Here is a 14,066-nt window from a genome sequence, read left to right on the forward strand (position 1 = left end):
GAGATAAGGCTTGTGAACACAGATGGGCTAAATGAGAGATAAGGCTTGTGAACACAGATGGGCTAACTGAGAGATAAGGCTCGCGAACACAGATGGGCTAAATGCGAGATAAGGCTAGCGAACACAGATAGGCTATATGTGAGATAAGGCTCACTAACACAGATGGGCTTAATATGAGATAAGGCTCACTAACACAGATGGGGTAAGTGTGAGATAAGGCTCACCAACACAGATGGGCTAAACGAGAGATAAGGCTCGTGAACACAGATAGGCTATATGTGAGATAAGGCTCAGTAACACAGATGGGCTTAATATGAGATAAGGCTCACTAACACAGATGGGCTAAATGAGAGATAAGGCGTGTGAACACAGATGGGCTAAATGTGAGATACGGCTCACTAACACAGATGGGCTAAGTGTGAGATAAGGATCACTAACACAGATGGGCTTAATATGAGATAATGCTCACCAACACAGACGGGCTAAATGAGAGATAATGCTCACCATCACAGATGGGATAAATTCGAGATATGGCCCACTAACACAGATGGGCTAAGTGTGAGATAAGGCTCACTAACACAGATGGGCTAAATGTGAGATACGGCTCACTAACACAGATGGGCTATGTTAAGTGACTTCAATTCAGCAATCCCACTAAGTCAGTGCCTTGTCTGGGACGCCCAAGGGAAGCCCTTATTTATATATTTTTTATGACAAGTTATACTCTGGATGATAAACCCTTATATATCACCCCCCCTCTTTGAATCCCCCTGACCTCACTGAGCCAAGGTTTGTTTTGCAATTTAAAAGATTTATTGGAATAATTAAAAAAAAAAAAAAAAAAAAAAAAATATATATATATATATATATATATATATATATATATATATATATATATATATATATACCACAATTTTATAATAAATTATTATTTGATATCACACTTAAGAATATGACAGTGATCAACAATGGATAATATTACAATTGTACGATTATTTAATTACTTAGGAGTTGGTATAGGAAGGAAAAGGTAACTGAGAATGCTTTTATGGTTTCAAGGAAAAACAATGATGGAAAGAATTCAGTACAGAAATAAACTGATAGGGTGTCACAAGAGATAATATGTTCACTTTTCCTCTTGTGGCAATTCACTCCCCCCCCTATGCAATAGAAGGAGATGGAAGGGGAGCACACAACTTTCAGGAATACAAACAAAATGCAATACAAAGTTCCAGTTCCCCCCAGCGAGCTTAGAGGAAAACAGGTATGATTTTAAAGCAGGCAAATCCTTTTAAATGTGGTGGCAATGAAGTAAAAATATGCTAAACCTGCTTTAAATTCCCTATAGGAGGTTCAGGGTAGGTGATAGCTACTTTGAATTAGTTCAGGTCAGCACTATCAATGATTCAGGGATGCTTATCAGGTTGAAAATGGAATTCAATAACGGAAGCAAAAGACAGATATTTTTACACGTGGTTGAAATGAAGCAAAATGTCAATTAGCAGCACTTTTTTCGAGTTTGATTCAAAAGATACGGACAATTTAGTGAAGGTAGATTCTCAAAATTAAAGTGAAGGATCAGAATGACAAAATGACACTTTTACAGCTTTGAAATGACAGAATGAACACAAGATTCCTATGATGCAGTTCTGGACAGGTTCAAATGTGTTGAATCTGATTATTTTAAACTAAGAGATTGGTTCTGGCACAGTTCTAGCTGAGTACTCACACTATAAATTTGAAATAGGCCGTCAAGATCTGGTCAGGTTGGCTGCGTCTCTCTCGCCACGGACGGTCTTTAGTACCGGTTATGCTCACAGCGATCTGGTCTGGGTCTGCTAGCGGCGCTGCGGCCTGGTCTGGGTCTCTGGTTCTGCTGGTCTGGATCAAGTGGATTCTGGATACAACACTGCTTTCTGGGTACTGGCACCAGGTTCTAGCCAGAATCAAACAGCTCAGCCCGGCTGCTTGAATAATTTGCAAAAGATTTTGAGGCCTGCTAAAAAAGATCTGAAGCCTGGATTCTAAGTTCTGGAGATGGTCCTTCTGGATATTGTCTGGTCCGGAGTGCAGAGTGCTTTGCAAGAAAATAGAAAGTGAGTGTCTTGCCTGTCCAAAGCAGTCCCTTTTTATGTGTTTTGGAAATGGGTGTGTGCATGGGCATAACTAAGCCTGCCCCTCACAAATTATCATTGGCCACGCTCTCCTCTCTCCCTTGATTGGGGGAAGGGATGGTGTGCCATCTCATCAGGCATCAATTTTATGGCATACAGAAAGAACACTCCCCTTTCTTTTTTTGACCAAATACATATTTATCTATGTTCCATTTTTCTTATATTATATGTCCAGTTAACATATTTTCTGTAAAACCAAACCATCCAATCCCTGTCTTTGTAAGATGTTGTTCCACTTATGACAGAATTCTGCCCTTTTCATCAAGAACACAACCTCTAAACTTTTCCAGAATTTACACAAACATGCACGAGGAATATGGGCATCAGATGATAAAGTGTCAGATTTTTTAACATACAGACATTCGGAGTAATACCTTATTCTCGGCTGCTACCCCCCAGAACATACCACAGAGTCCTAACACCTCTTAAAATGTGCACCAAAAAATCACAAGAATAATGATATTAATTATATAATTTTGACAAGTCTGTACTATGAATTATCCATCTTTTTAAAATTATGCTCTGGCCCAGAGGCATGTGGTTTCCATGGTGGAATTTCTGGTTTATCCACTTCCTCCACAGAGGCACTGCTCCTCCCAGTTTCTCCCAAGAGGAAGCCATTTACGACCCCCCATAATTTAACATTTGCCTGAGCCAAGGAAAGCTCATTGTTCTGTTTCCCTGCTCCCAGGTGCTCCTCCCCTGATTCAATCAGAGAGGTGTAATCTCCTTTTGGTGGGAACAGCAGAAGGCAGCCAGGCCTGTGAATGCAGTGGCTGGGCAAGTTTCAACTCCTGTCGGGGGTAGTTGCCGGGCAGAATTCAATCTCTTCAAGCCAGGCTTCAGCCAAATGTCGCTTATGTTCCCAGTTTTCTTCATTCAAATCAAACTTACAATTTTTACACATGCAGCTAGAATGTTGATTCTAAGTTCAAAACTATGACCTTTAAACAGTTGCAACCTATGTGACACTCAAAAGTAGGTCACTCATTTATTTTAAACATTTCGATTTTAGTGGCTTTAAGTCCAATTTCACTTCAGCTGCTGACATCCACAGCTCAGCCAGTTTTGTTATAAACATTGTTTTGGGCTCTTCATCTTTCCAGATTTTGTATGCACACAAGACTACATTCTGCCAAATGTCTGCTGGTGTTCAGTGAGATTTTTGAATATCTTACAATGTTTAAAATAGGCATTTTTAGCTTGTATTTCAGAGAAACAAAGATGATTTCAAAACGCTTTTTTGAGCTAACAGGCACTGCTGTTTTTCCTTTGGCACCACGTTTCACTTATGACACTTTTGGCCCCTCACGCTCGCACTGGTGGGTGGTAGGTCAGGCGACCATTTTGGTGTGCGCCAAACTGCGCGGATTTCCTGGATTCTGGCGCAAATGTGGGCTTTTCGGCCATTTTGGATTTTCTAAGCCCACAGCACCAAATGTTGCAGCATAATAGTTCAAACGTGGGTCAAGACACCCAACTGCACTTTGATTACGAGTCGAGGGGGAGTCGGGTGCAAAGGATGTTTTGATCCACGCGCTGGTATGTCCGCATCATCTTCTTCTGATTCCGCTGATGGCACAGTTCAGCATTTTTCCTTCATCAGGGTCAATCGATCAGTTCTCCTTGCCGGTCCTGATGGGAGTATTGGGCGGTACCCCGGGCCCCTCAGATCTTTGCTCTCGGTCCCCGGGTCATCCTCCTTGGTCAGTCTCCATGGTTTCATCTCTCCTAGGATGACAAAGCAAAGCGGCAATACCTATTCGTAGACATTTCTCCCCCACTATTGCTATAGTGGGGCGGACATATACATTTTATACATCAGGAAACATTTGCATTCAAGAATCATAGAATTGTATAAGCTATATGTGGAATATTTTAGGGTTGGAACTGTATTACTCTGGAGCGGCCCCCTCCAGGATTGCAGAGGACTCCTCCAGTTGCTGCAGAGTGTGCCTGGGATGGCAACACTTTAGCTGATTTATATGCACCCACTTGTCTTCCCCTTCCGCCAAACTACCTTTGGGGATGCAGATCTTGTAAGCGACTGGGGAGATCTTGTCGACAATTTCAAAAGGTCCCTTCCATGTAGGCAGAAATTTTTGCTGTTTGGCCTGGTTCCTCTGGAAATTGTATAGATAGACCCGGTCCCCCACATTGTATTCTTTCAGGGTAGTTTTCAAATCATAGTGTATTTTCATACTCTCGGCTGATCTTTCTAGATTCCGCTTAGCATAGGCAAAAGCATGTTGGAGGTGTTTCCTCAAATTCGCCACATACTCATGAGTTGTGGAGGCATTGATTAATGTCTGCTCTTGGGTCCTGTAGAGCAAATGCTGGGGAAGCACCATCTTGCGTCCAGTCATCAGCTCAAACAATGACATTTTAGTTGCAGATGAAGGGGTAGATCGGATGGCAATTAGGACCAGAGGTAATGGGATATCCCAACTTGGCCCAGCATCTGCCACAAACTTTTTTAAGATGCTGACAATGGTTCTGTTGTATCTCTCTACTGCATCAGAAGAGGCTGGCCGGTAAGCAATATGCAGCTTCCTTTTAACCGCCAGCATCTCCCACATCTTTGTCATTACTTCGCTGGTAAAATGGCTACCTCTGTCTGACTCAATCCTTTGGGGTAGACCAAAACGCAAAAAGATGTGGTTGATCATCAGGGCAGCTGCTGTTTCTGCCTTGCAGTTTGGGGCCGGGAGACATTCCACCCATTTGGTAAATAAGCATGTCACCGTCAACATGTACTTATTCCCCCTAGAGGAGCGAATCACGGGGCCTATGAAGTCGACTTGCAAATCTGACCATGGCAGTGTCATCCCCCTCTTTTGGAGAGGCGCACGGTGTGAGGGATGTTGGCTGAAATTGTGCACACACAAGAGACCCCTTCAAGTATTGGTCGAGGTCCTGCCCCATGTGTGGCCAGTATGCAACCTCTCTTAAGATCTCAAGTGTTGTGTGAAACCCCCTATGACCGGCGGTGGCCGCATCATGGGCGTGACTTAACATCAGGCTTCGGAATGAGGTAGGGACCACCCACTGATCATGGCCAGCTTGAGATTCCCTTACCAACAAACCGTCTTGGATTCGAAACATTTTTGGACATTTCATCAACACTCTAAGGTCCTCTTTCCCAATGTAATCGGTATCCGTCAGGGGAAAGTTATCAGGGTCCTCAATGTGTTGGTAAAACTTACCAATTATTGGATCCCCTTTCTGAGCCGTAATCAAATCAGCATCTGGAGTCTCCTTACTCCATTGTGCAGTTGAAAGATAATTTTGAGCATTTGTCTGGGACCTAGTGATAGCAGTGACCTGGATCTCCCCCAACAGGGACTCAATCTCTATTAGATCCCCTTGGATGGGCCCGGTTTTGGCCAGCTGATCAGCTAAGTCATTTCCAGTTTTGTCTGGTCCCTCTACTTTGGAATGACCCTTGATCTTTTTCCAGCAGATGGTCATCCCATTCACGGTGACCAGATCATCAATGTTTTGAATTAACTTCTCATGTTTCAAGGGTTTGTTATTAGCACATAACATGCCTCTGGTTTTCCAATTAACCAGGTGCTCCACGAACCCGTTCCGTACATAATCTGAATCTGTGATTATGACCAGTTCGTGGAGTTGATGTTGGACAGCAGTGAGGATGGCTTGATACACAGCCATCAATTCTGCCACCTGACTACTTCGGGGACCAATTTTGTATCCAGCGGAGTGTTCTGGGGACTCATTCACCCATGCATTCCCTACGCCGGCCACAAGTTCTTTTTCCCCGTTGTTGTCAACATGGTAAGAGCATCCGTCCACATAGACAGTGGGCATTCCCTCACACTTGTCTTCTTCAAAGACTTTGTGGGGGCAATTAAGGTATGCCTCCATGTTGTCCTTGATTTTTAGACTTTCGTCCTCGAGACAGTTTTCTCTGGCACAATCATGCAAGTCAGCCAGACCTTGCGCGAGGGGACTCTTCTTGTTTTGGCCATATCTGACCTCCACAGGAAAGCCTTGCATTGACAGAATCCAGGAAGTAAATAACGGAATTACTCACATTTCCGGCCCGGATTCTGTCACTTTGGAGATATTGCAGAGGCTGGTGTGGAGTCTCCACTATGATGTGTTCCCCCTGGATAGACGGGTGGTAATTCTTCAATGCCCACACCGTTGCCAGGAGTGCCTTCTCACAATCATTGAATTTTTCCTCCACAAAGGATAAAGTTTTGCTCGCATAGGAGATTACTTTATTGACTTTGTCATGCTTTTGATATAATACAGCAGTCAAGCATGTATTAGAGAACCCTGTCTCCAAGAAAAACTCCTCGTTTCTGACCGGGTAAGCTAGGCAGGGCACTTGTGAGAGGCTTCTTTTGAGCTGTTTTACTGCCTCGGATTGTTCTGGTCCCCATTCCCACTTGACCCCCCACCCTTCAAGAGATGAATCAGGGGTCTGGTGATCTCTGCGTAGCCCTCAATGAACTTTCTGCTGTAATTAGTCAGACCAAGGAGGCTCCTTAGTTCCTGCAGAGTTGTGGGGTCTTTCAGTTTCTGAAGTGCTTCCACTTTCTTTTCCTGGGGACAGAGACCCTGAGGAGTAATCTCATGCCCCAAGAAATTAACACGGGTTCTACACCACTGTGCTTTCTGAAAGGAAAGTTTTGCTCCGGCGGCCCTCAACTGTGTCAGAACATAGCAGATCTCCGCTATGTGTTCCTCCACAGATGAACTTTTGATGAGGACATCATCTACGTAGGCCAGGTTACCCCTTGCACCCAGGTCGGGCATGACCTTGTGTAGGAAAATGTTGAACTCATTGCCGGAGTTGAGGTATCCGAAGGAAGTCCGGGTCCATGTGTACTGCTGGCCCCCAAAGGTAAAAGCCAGTTTGTATTGGTCTTCCCTACTGACAGGCACGGTCCAGTATCCATTGGTCAGGTCTATTGCAGTGAATACCTGTGACCCCTGAATCTTGGCCAGCCCATGGTCAATGTAGGGCAGAGGCCATCGGGAAGTATGGACCCATTTGTTGAGCTCCCTAAGGTCGGCGCAGAGTCTCCACTGGCCGTTTGGCTTCAATATTCCCAGCACCGGATTATTGAAGGTGCTGTGTACTGGACGGTTTATCCCCCGGGACTCAAGGTTCTTAATTATTTCAGTAAGGGTCTCCATGGATGCGAGAGGCAAGCGATATTGCTTCACAAACACTGGAGTCATGCCAGGGTCCGTGGGAATTGTTGTTGTGTGGATGTCGGTGCGACCACAGTCATTTGAGTCTACCGCAAAGAGATCTTGGAAATCCAAGAAAACTTGTTTCAACTTTTGCTTCAGTTTCAGAGTCACACAGGCATCAGCTAGGTTGACTCTTTCTTCCACCATCTGCCTGAAGCCTTGAAAGACTTTTGCTATCTCAGCGGCCTCCTCCAGCTGGGTGGAGAGGTCCCTGGTCAGAGTGCTGATTTGGACTGGAGGCTTCAGGTGGGAAAGGCAGCCCTCATGGACCTGGAAAATCACCTCATCCCTCCTGAAGTCACAAGTCACATCTTCCTTACCATAAGGGCAGGAAGTGTACACCAGGAAGTTCCCCCCATGCCGGGTAAAGATCCTGTCTGGTGTTGTATTGTCATCATTGTCACTGTCAAAACAGTCCTTGGGGATTGGTCCTAACAGTTCATTTCCTAAATCAATGGAAAAATGTCGGTCATCAACCGCCATTCAAATAATGGTGCCTGCGGCTAGAGTAATACTCTTTAAGTCACTGTTATCCACCTCTATTGGAATGGTGTCATGTTCTATGTTGACTAATGGAGTTGGGTTTACCCCCAACCCTTGCTGTTGGAGAGAAGAATTTAGATGAATATAAGCATTAGGGTTTTTCAATTTTTGTCCTCTTTAACTTTCACTTCCAGGGAGAATTGTCGGGTCCTTTCTGGGATGGTGACTTCCTCTTTGATCTGAATTTCAACTGCATAAGTTAGCAATTGAGCTGACCTAAATGCTTTTTCTGGATCATCAAAGCCCATGGGATTATCCGCTAATCGGGACCTAGCTTTGAAGTTTATTAGGTCCAAGCTAATGGCAAAGCGATTGAGAATGTCACTGCCTAACAAAAAGGCGGCAGTGACATCTTGCACGACCCAACAATTATGGCCATGCTCTTGTTGCCAATGGAGATTTTGAGCATACACCTGCTTGGCAGGAGATGTTTGGAATTGGCTGTTTCCAGGTCCATTTCCCATTTGTCTATCAGTTTGAATGTGGGAATGGCTGGATCTTTTGGGAGTTGGCGGAACATGGCTTCGCTGATGAAGCTCTTACCGTTGTTCACACACACTCGGGCGAGAACAGAGTCCTTCCCATCATTTAACTGAACAGGGATGAACAACTGTTCTCCAATTTGCTGAATATCAGCCAGGCTCTGAGCTGATTTCACATCTTTCTGGAGTATTGGAGTGGGAATGTCTGATTGTGGATTAGTAAAGAATTTCAGAGTGTTTCCTTCCAGTGTGGAATATCACCTTAAACTGGAAGGAAGGTTGATTTTCAGAAATAGAGAGGATCCCCCATCACTATTCTGTTGTCCTACTGCTATTACTGTCACGTCTGGAATTTGGTTGTTCTGGAAGTGAAATTCTACTTGGTCAGATTTTTGTTCAACCATGTGGCATATGCCGTTTAAACTAACATGGTTGACGCTCTGTTTTAATTTTATTGGTCGGCTAGTCTGGGTCCAGAGGACCTTGTTTACGCAATCTATTAGAGATGACAACCTTCTCAGGAGGTCATTCCCTAGTAAACAAGGGGTGCTCTCTGGAGTCACTACTATGACTGGGGGTGTTTCACCTTGTGTCGCCCAATTTTGATGTCCAAATCTGCAGTCCCCTCGACGGGAATTTCCTTCCCGTCAAAGTTCTGAAGTTGTCCAGGAAGAGAGGTGAGAGGAATTCGGTAATTCTCCCCCCTTCCTGCATTTAGTTTATCAAAGGCACTTTTGGACAGAAGGGTAGCTTGGGATCCCGTGTCCACCAGTGCAAAATTGTACCCTGCCCCTGTACTTGTACCGGGGCATAGTATCTTCCCTCCTTCTCCTCAAGGGGGCACAGATAATGCACATTTTTGGACAACTGGTGGGCTAATTTTCTGGTATTGGACATAGAGAGAGAAGAAATTTGGTCAGAGTTCGGCAGGGAGTTTTGGGAATCTGAAAGAAAAAGTTGGCAATTAGATATTGATTCAGTTTTGGGTTCCCCTGGTTCCGGTTCTGGACCCCCCCCTTTTTGGAGGCAGTCACCAGGATGGGTTTGAAGCAGGGGTTTTCGGTATTGTTGGTTCTGGGATAGAATGATGGGCGGCGACAGCTCAATCCCCACATCTACCCAGTCTGGGTTGGAATCCCTTGGGACCTATTTTTCCTTGGGAGGAGTTCCCCCATCTCTGAAGGAGAAGATCCTTTTCCCAGGATCCTCTGCGGATCCCTCTCCCTCAAATTGGAAGACCTGTACCTCCTCCACAAAATGGGTCTGTTTGGGTCCTTTGTTTCTCCTACCTCCTCTCTGCTCTTTGGGTGGCAGACTTTCAGGAGTAGGAGATTTTGTTTCTGGTTCCTGGGTTCCCAGGGGCTGTTTACAAGTGGGGAAGGAAGCTTGCTCCAAGGCTTTACACCCCCCTGCCCCTTGTGCCTCCTCCCTGGGAACCGGTGGGTTATCAGGGTGCTGCCCCCATTATTTTTCTGGAGCAGCAGGCCCAGAGTTTGGTGCATTCTGTGCTGGCATGCCCATCTGAGGGTTCTGCTGAGCCCTTAGCATGCGACCCAGCTCCTGTGCCATATTTTGGACCTGGCGCTCAAGTTGGGAAACCCGCTCAGGCTGATACAGGGTTCTATTTTCTCCCCTGGGCTGATCCCGGGAAGGGTAGCTATCCCTTCTCTGGTAGTACCCCGGGTTGGGAAGATTTGAGTACCCCTCCACCCTTGGCCTCCCCTCTCCCGGATTAGGTTGTCTGGGCTCAGGGAATTGGGGAAAGAAGGATGGATGATTTTGGGGCTGGAAATTGGGTGAATACCTGGGACAAAAGTTTGCCCAGGGTTTGGTGAAATTCTGCCCTCGTGTGGGAAGTTAGGAGGGAGGTTCCCTGGGTTGGGTGCCTGGTTGTATCCCCCCCCCTTGGGCTGGAGGAGTCCACACATAACCCAGGATGGGTCTGTTTCCCTTGTATCGGGGACTTACATAGTCAGGGGAGCGAGGGACCCCATTTGCGGGACTACCTCCTTGACTCCCTGTCTGTGACTGGCCCGAGGACCTTCTGGGCTTAGAATTATTTGGTGCAGGCAGGTTTTTAGGTCCCCCCATCTCCAAATCTAAAACGGGGGCAACCTTTACCTCTGACACCTTGGCAGCAGCAAGGGGTGCTGTTGGTTTTGGGGTTTTTGGGCTGATTCTTATTTTCCACCGGTTTCTGCACCTCATAGATGCGGGTGGCTTGCTCAATGACCCAGTCTAAAGATCTTTTCTCGTGAAAATCTCTCACGATCTGGGTCATTATGTAGTTGGGTAAGGCATGGAAAAACGTATTAACAAATTCTTTACTGTCCGTGCGCACCCTTTTTGTAGTCTGTGCAAAAGCACGCTTCAATTCCTGCACAAATTCTTGTGGGGCCTGATCCTCCCCACATTGTAAATTGTAGGCTGCCTTGCGAGCCTCTTGGGGATTTCTGTGAACAGAAAAATGTTTCAAGATGGCCGCCCTGTAGGTGGACCATCTTGAATGATTTTGGTCCTCCAGCCCCGCAAAGAAACTGGAGTATTCTGGGGAGAATGTCCATTTGACATACTGAATGCAGCTACTGCTGTCCTTCAAATGGAAAGTCTCCATCATTTTCTCATAAAGCTCCAAGTGTTCCCAAACAGAATACTTGGCGTTCTTGTGATAAGGCATGATGAAACTCCTTATTGCCTTAATCTGTTTTAAGGGGTCCTTAAGCAATGCCCTTTTTGCCTTATTGGCCTTTTTGGTTCGGGTAACCCTGGTCCATTCATCCTCTGACTCAGAAGCATTGCTCCCAGAGGTGCCCGTCTGATCTTTCAGGTTTTCCCGGATTCTGTGAGCTTGGGAATGGCTGGCAGAATGTGGGGACCTGGTCTCCTTTGTCCTGTGGCGTTCAGAGGAGTCTTCAGATTCCTCCTTGCTGCCAGGATTGGATGGGTACCCCACCCACTGACCTAACGGGACAGAGGTTTTCAGGATGCCCTTAGTGGGCCTACTCTCCTGGGGTTCCCCACTAAATTGCACTGTACTTAGGTGCCCATACCCGGATGCCAGCCCATCCATTCCTGGGAGGTACTGGCCTATGAGCCCCATACTTTTGGCTGGATAGTACTCTGCCATCCCTGTGGCGCTGTGCTCATGTGCACCAGGGGACATGGGGGTTGCCGAGTCCAAGGACAGGGAGGGATGAAGGCCTCTGGTACTAGGGCTCCTGGGGTTATGCTCAGGTGTTTCCCTTTCCCAGCGAACTTCATCTCTATCAGCCCCTGCTCCCTTTTGCAATGCAAGAGCCTGCGCTTTCAGTTCCTCAGTTAAGGCCTTATTAGACTCTATCAGTCTCTCCTGCATGGCTACCTGTTGCTGGAGCCTATCATTGTGCTGACAGAGAGCTTCATTTTCTTTCTGTGCCTCCTGGTTGGTCCTGGAGTACAGTCTATGCTGCAGGAGGGTTACCTCCTGAGTTCCATCCCTACTGGCCTGCTCCTTTCTTGCCAGAGCCTCCTCCACCCTCCTGGTGTGCTCTAACAAGTTCTGATGCTCTTTTTGGAGGTCACACAGTCCCTGAAGGGCCAAGTGATTTTCTTCAATTTTTTCTTTTAATTGGCAGACTTCCTGGCCTAAGGTGTCCCTTTCCTGACTAAGAGCCTGCATCTGTGCCGCCAGGTCATCCCTCTGCCTTTGAAAGGCACCAGCCTTCTGGCGCTCCTGATCAAACTCTGCCTGGGTATCCAGGTCTTTCAGAATTAGTTTAAGGCTCTCCTCTTTTTCTCTATCCAATTGGCTTTGCAGGATGGCTACCTGCTTTGTGCATGCCCTGAAATCTATCTGTTGCTCCAGCTTTTTCTGGCTCTGCAGTAGGGAGTACAAACCTTCTTGGTACTCCTTCTACCATCTTTCACCCCCATAAAGGTTACAAAATCAATTTGTATCATTATTCGACCTGTGATTCAAAAAATGTAATCTATGGTATAAAATGTCCATGTGGAATTTATTACGTAGGCATGACAATGAGGAAGGCGAAAATAAGGTGGTCCGAACACAAGTCAAACATCAGGACAGGAGCAATAAAATCACCAGTTACTCAACATTTCAAAAAAGAAAGACACAATATCTCTCAAGTAAGATTCATCATTCTGGAACAGATAAAAATATCAAGAAGGGGCGGAAATCTAAACAAAATTCTTCTGCAAAGAGAAACATACTGGATCGACAAATTTAACTCAATGCAACCCAATGGGATGAACGCAGATTGGGATTTAAGTTGCTTTCTATAAAAGAGCACAGAAACACCAACCGGACAGCAAGAATCTAAATAGCTCCCCGCGTATAGAATTATATTTGTAAAAAATCGGGCTGGTACAAAACAAATGCATATGAAATAAATAAAAAACATTTTTGAGTGCTTTCTAATGAGCCATGCAACACTTAAAACAACAAACATCATGTTTAGCAACATCCCTAGACTTCTGTAGCGACGATCTAGAAGCAACCACCACACCACAGGAATTTAAACCACAGTTACTGAAACTATTCCAAGATGGTGGCCATGCAATCACGGAAAACTAGCCAGTTGACAGCTTGGTAGAAAGCAAGAAGGGACTACATCTAGGGAGTTCAAAGAAACACAATCAAGGCAACCATGGAGCTACCTCAAGGAAACACACATGCTGTGAATGGGACAGGAGAGTGCGGACCAAGGGAAGGAGAAAATTAAAATCGTGAACGGCACGAGACAGCAACACGAGCGGCTTGCGGCAGTGCTGAGCTGACGACAACGAGCTCGCACGTACGGCAAGCCAAAGAAAGTAGCCGACAGAGGTCCGCACAGTCAGGTGAGACAACGGGGACACGATATGAAAGTAAAGCATGAAAAACGCTGAATTAGGGTTGGGTGACTGGGGCACAGCGCTATGATGTAGCGACTGTTCCCAGCACCAAACCCGCTCATAAACACTCAAAATTCATGTAGAAAAACCATGTCATATTCATTCTTTACAGATCAGGCGTAATACTCAAGACAAACACAAGAGTGGATGAATAAACAATACTGGAATGAAAGTCACAAGTATTAGAGACTGACAGATGGGAGAGATCCACGGTATTACAGGTACATTGGTCTATTTAGTCAAAAGAAATTGTGAAGCTATATGGAACATGAACTGAGGGTCTAAATAGAAATATATATTTAACTTTCAGATACATCAGATTGAAGTATAGAATTTGGTCGCACCTGATGAAGGGCAAAGAGAGAGCCCGAAACGCGTTGTGCATCAACGGAAAGAGAAGAGACTATTTGATCAATAGTCCCTTGATTTCATTTGAGAACTATGGACTTTAAACTGTAAAGATCAACAAGAAAAAGAGTGTTAAAGAGACATTAGAAACACTTTCGGATTGAAAAAGCTGTGAAAACACGGATATATTGTTTGGTTTATTGAAAATTGTTTTAAACACGAGACTGCATGTAACATTTTGTTGTAAAATGGGTATTTTTTGAATTACTAACAAAACTCAATAGAGATATTACCCAGACCTTCAAGGGTCATTGTTTTTGGTTAAGAATAAAATGTGAAAGCAAAAATTGCATTAAGATAATGTGTTTTGCATGTTCATGCCTAAAAGTGTGCA

Source organism: Ambystoma mexicanum, chromosome 10 (genome assembly GCF_040938575.1).
Source record: "Ambystoma mexicanum isolate Mex_15411 chromosome 10, UKY_AmexF1_1, whole genome shotgun sequence".
NCBI lineage: Eukaryota > Metazoa > Chordata > Amphibia > Caudata > Ambystomatidae > Ambystoma > Ambystoma mexicanum.